Source organism: Elephantulus edwardii, unplaced genomic scaffold (assembly GCF_000299155.1).
Source record: "Elephantulus edwardii isolate Elephantulus edwardi_28Jun2011 unplaced genomic scaffold, EleEdw1.0 scaffold00153, whole genome shotgun sequence".
In the NCBI taxonomy this organism is placed as follows: Eukaryota; Metazoa; Chordata; class Mammalia; order Macroscelidea; family Macroscelididae; genus Elephantulus; species Elephantulus edwardii.
Genome location: NW_006399903.1, coordinates 6,314,615 through 6,320,361, shown reverse-complemented (window position 1 = coordinate 6,320,361; position 5,747 = coordinate 6,314,615).

Below are 5,747 nucleotides of genomic sequence, written 5' to 3'. Positions count from 1 at the left end.
CTTTTAACAGTGATATCCACTCTTCCACCTTTGATACTGGGGCTGGCATTGCCCTGAAAAACCTCTTTATCAAACTCATTTTCTGGTATTAGAATGAATCAGGGGGTTTGACCTGATGGTTCACATGGCCTCCAAATAATAAGAGCCCCTTGGACCACCAGCCCCAGCAATAGCACTAGAAGAGAGAGAGAGGGAGGAAGAGGGAGAAAGACCCCCTCATGCTGGGGAGTCCTTGTCCACACACTGAGAATCTCACATCCTCGGCACAGTTTCCATCCAGTACCCCTGAGAAAGGGGAGGGCCTTAGAGAGCCCATCTTGTCGTGTACCATCCATAAAGTACACTGTTGTTGATTGCCTTCGAGTCAAGCACGACTCATAGCGACCCTATGAACAAAAAGCCTGAAGCCCCTCTACAATTATCAACATTTATCAAAGTTCATAGAGTTTCCGGAGGCATGTTATTTAGGAAGTGGTTGCCACTCCTGTTTCCAAACCTGTCATAGTATGTTATTGTTTTGTGCCATTAAGTTGCCTGTGATGTATGGTGATCTTGTGTACAGCAGCTCTGAACTCTGCCCTGTACTGAGCCAGTTTTACTAATTCCAACACACCAACCCCCATCATCCCAGTTACTGTATCAATCCATCTAATCTGGGGTCTCCCTCTCCTACACTGTCCACCCTTCTGTACTTGATGTCCTTCTCTAAGGACCGATCTCTCCTGGCCATGAGCCCAAAGTAAGTGAGGCGGAGCGTCACTCAGCCAAAAAACTAAACCCCAAAAGCAAAGATGCAAGGAATACAACCAATGGGCCTTGAGAACATCACCCTCTATGGTGTTGAGACCAGAAGAACTGGATGCTGCCCGGCCGCCACTGTTGACCTCTCTAGAAGGTCATGGACAGAGCACACTAACATGTGGACCAAAATTTAAAAACTAGCCAGGCTTACTCATCCTGTAGAGGTTGGGACAACCTTCAAGATTATGACCCCTACCCTTCTAATGGAAGAAAATCCACCCCTGTGTCTCCCCTTTCACCTAAACATCAGGCCTATGAGGTCCTCAGTCATCCTTACACAGATCAACAGGATCACATGTGCTGAGGGGTGGAGCTCAGAGGGTAGGAAGGAGTGGGGCAGACGGAAGAGTGGAAACAAGAATCACACGAGGACATGGGAGGAGTTACACTGAAGGCCTTGTACTTAATGGCATTCTGAAAAGAAAGGGCCTTATATTAAGTCATATTACTGACCACTGACTATTGGTAGATGCCGCCGAGTCAAGGGTCATAGTGACCCCGTGAACAAAAGATCTCAACCCTGTTCTCTCCTGCGCCATCCTCACACTTCCTGCCACACAAGAGCCCATTGCAACGGTCACCATGTCAATCCACCTGGTTGAGGGGCTTCCTCTCCTTCGCAGACCCTCCACCTTTCCCAGCATCATGTCCTTCTCCAAGAAACACTGACTGCAGGCTGACATGTTAAGTGCTTGAATCCAGTCATCAAGACAGGTAATGGCCTTGCCCTCAGGAAGGATGCAATCTAATTGGCTATTTGCTTTGTTTAAACTCAGTAAACGTATTTCATATTTGTTATAATGAGTTAAAGGGTCATAGTCTCCCAAACCCCCAATAGATATAGACTCAGTACAGGCATCCAAACCAAACTCACCACCATTCCCTACTACTCACACCCTTCTGAAGCCAAGCTGTATTGTCACCGTAATTGTCATCAATGTGTATAGTACTGTGTGATACGCACCCTCAACTCCACATGTAAAATCAAGGCTGTGTAAGCTAAGCTCAGTGTCACGGGGGTGATTCCAAGTTCCAGTAACCCTGTACGAAGCTTCCAAAGTTGTACGCCTTCAGAGGAAGAGGCTACACATCTTTCTCCCCAGATCACCTAGTGGATTCGAACTGCTGACCTTTATTCTAGTGGGGCAACAAATGGGAGTTGTTCTCATACTAGATTCCCTCCCTTTGAAACAGCAATCCGTAGATATCTGTGTGTACCCAAGATAAAATATTCTGAGGAGAACGATTCCTCAAAATGATTCCAAAATAAGCTACACGTCCACCAGTTGTTGTTATGTGCCATGAGTCTACTATGAATCATAGAGATCCTGTGAACAAAGTCTCTGAACCCTGCTTTATCCTCACCCTCACCTTGCCAACCTCCTGTTTCTGACCTACCTACCGCCATCTCCACAGTCACTGTGTCAGTCCCTCCTTACCTAGGGTCTTCCTCCCCTGCGCCAATCCTCTGCCCTTCCAAGCATGCTGACCTTCTCCAGGGACCACAGTGAAACACCGTCTCACATACCTCGGGCGTGTTATAAGGAGGCACCAGCCCTTGGAAGAAGACATAATTCTAGGCATGTGATGGAGAGGATTGACATGGTGCCTGCGACAGTGGCTTTGTGTCTGGTGGAGCCCATCCATGGAGGATGGTACTGGCTAGGGCAGAGGTCAGATCAGGGACTCCTGGTGCTGCTAATATGAGATTTCGCAGCAGCTAAAAACAGTCAGTGTGGTGCCAGGCAGTAGCCCACCATCTGTTCCTTTGGCCCTCACATTGTCAAAAGCCAGCGTGTGCAGAGAAACACATAGGGCAACATAAGGTATTTATCGTGAATGGATAAGTTATGACGTACAGCTTAGCGTAAAACAAAAGTCCCCTGAAGGGGACCAATAAGCAGTGTCGTAATAGATGGAGAAAAGGTTGAAGCTAATCAAGAAATTCACTCTGTTTGAACCCATGATCAATACTGATGGACACAGCAGCCAAGACATCAAATGGCATCTTGCTGTGAACAACCCTGCTACAAACGAGCTCTGGGACGTGCTAGAAAGCAAAGATGTCTCTGTAAGAGTGAAGACGCTCCAGATTCACTCCGTATTTTCTGTTTCATATGCTTGCAAAATCTGAGCAATGAATAAGGCAGACTAAAGAAGAAGTCATGTGTCTGAATGATGCGATTGGTGGAGAATGCAGAATACACCATGAGCTGCCAGACGAAGGAGTCAGTCTCTCTCGAAAGGACAGCCAGAGTGCTCCTCCAAATGGGGAGGCTTTATTGTATGTATTTTGCACATGTTATCAATTGGACCAGTCCCTGAAGAAGGACATCAAGTTTGGTAAAGCAGCTACTTGCCTATCTCATGGCCATTGAGTCAGAACCAACTCACAGTTGACCCTCGATTGGTTTCCTGGGAGACTAGGGGTTGATACTGTCCATCTTTCTCTCTTGGAGCTACTTGGCTGATTTGAACCGTCAGAGAGATACCACCTTTGGGTTAGCAGTACAGCTCCTGTGGATGCACCACCAGAGCTCCCTGGAAAAGCAGCGGTTCAGCAAAGCAGAGGGCCGACTCCCACGGAGACACACTGACACGGTGGTTGTAACAGTGGGCTCAAACAGAGCAAGGATTGTATGGATGGTTCACAACGGGCCAGGGCTTTGTTCTGTGGTGCGTGGGGTTGCTGGGAGTCTGATCTGATGCAGCACCACTGAGCAACAACTGTACCCAAGGACATTGCCAGGCTTCTCTGCCTAGTCTAGCAACTGAAACCCATCTACCATCAGTGAGGGCTGTGCTGTGCTTGATCATGGGATGGTCAGGAGCATTCTTGACCTTGACCTCGACACACTAGATGTCAGTAGCACACTCTCCTGTCTCCTCAAATGAAATAGCTTATAAAAGTCTCCATAAATGCTATATTCCCGTGATGGAATACTGTGCAGCACTCAGGAGCAATGATTTCAAAATACACTACATAACCTGGGAGAGACTGGAGAGCATTATGCTGAGAGAAATAACTCAGTCTCATAAGGACAAATACTGCGTAATATCATTATTGTAAAAATAGATTGGTAACTAGTAAGATGTGTAGGAAAGTTCAAGGGAGGAAGGAGAGGAATAGGAGGGAGGGCTGAGGGTGGGGAGGGAGGAAAGTGTGGGGTCAGAGAGCTTGGTGGGCAGAGGGAGGAGATGAAGGAATTAGGAAAGATCCAGTGGAGACATGAAACTTTAGGGCAATGGTGGGCATACAGATCAATGGTGATTCACTTTCTAAAATACAATGTATGAGAATGAACATATGAAACCCAATGTGAATGAAGGAATGTGTGAAACACAATGCATATGAATGAAATACAAGGTATGTGAATGTTCTTTGCAACCCAATATTTAAAAAAAGAAATAGTCCCAACATATTGACAAATGTGCAGTGGGTGACAGTATCAGTTGAGAACCTCAGCCTCCACACCACTGCAAATATATTTACAATTAAAGGTGGACCAAGATTAACAACCATGGAAACTACGCCAAGTCCTACTCTTCTCCAGGATTATTGACATGGTAAGAGATTATGTCAGAGCCAACAGCAACAGGTGTTTGGTTTCACCTCTACAAAGGCAGACTACCACATCTTTCTCAGTTGGAAGGGCTGGTAGGTTTCACACTGCCAACTTTTGAGTTAACCACCAAGTGCCTGAATTGGAAGGAGCATTCACAGAAAGTTACATCGTAAGCGATTCCATTTGAATGAAACCCTCAACAATGTTCTATGTCCCACCTTGGTGAACAAAGACTTAGGGTCTTTTTTTATGTAATACTATTTTATTTTCTTTTGGTAGAAAGGAAAAAATAATAAAGGAAATAACAACCTTTTAAATAACAACAATTTTTAAATAAATAACAATTATTTATTGAATGTGCTTACACATTCTAAGAACAATATTAAGCATCAATATCTATAATACATTTTATCTGAAAAATAAGTTCACAAATGCAGAATCTATTATCATCCTCATTTTGAAGTTGAGAGAAATGCAGAAGAGAAGATTATGTAGCTAGATTTTACTCTATTTTGTATTACTCTTTTTAAAAAATGTATTATTAATTTCAATGAAAATTTACAGAGACTTTGGATTTCCATTCATTGATTGTTGCACTTTTCTCCCACCCCAACCCTGCCCCCTAGTACACTACCTTCTTGGAAAAGTAAAAGAAGAATTCTTTCATTGTTTTACAGTCTCTCCCCCCTGGTCCACTCCACTATACATTCTTCGCTCTGGACTCCTGTCATAACAAAAATACCTAATAACATATCCCTCTTAAACAGTTTTCTCCCTCATCTGTTTCAATACAGTATACATTATTGAACCCATCTTCCTGAGCTTCCCCCCAAACCTGAGGTCAGTCCTGTTTTACAACAGTGGCACCATGCAATATTTGTCCTTTTGGGACTGAGATACTTCACTCAGCATAATGTCTTCCAGGGTCACCCATTTTGAATAATATTGCATGAAATACTTAGGGTCTTAAAAGCTTGCCAGCAGCCATCGGTGAAACTGTGGGTCTCGCCTGGTCCAAACCAAAGAAGGAAGAAAAGCAAAGAAGATACACAGAAGCGTTCAAAGCACTGATGGACCCTCAACCTCCGTAATCCTGAGACCAGAAGAGCTAAATTGTACCTGGCTGCCACTGTTGACCATTCTTGTAGACCATTGTAGAAGGTCCTGGACAGAATGGGCAACAAACATACAGCAAAACTAAAACACATAAAAACAGCTAAGCTTATTGGTCTGATAGAGACTAATGAAAACCCTGAGACTATGACCTTTGTTGTTGTTATGGGCTGTCAAGTTGCCTGCGACTCATAGTGACCCTTTACACAATAGGTCCGAACTATGTCCTCTCTCAGGCCTGTCTCACTGTCTCCAACACATCTACCC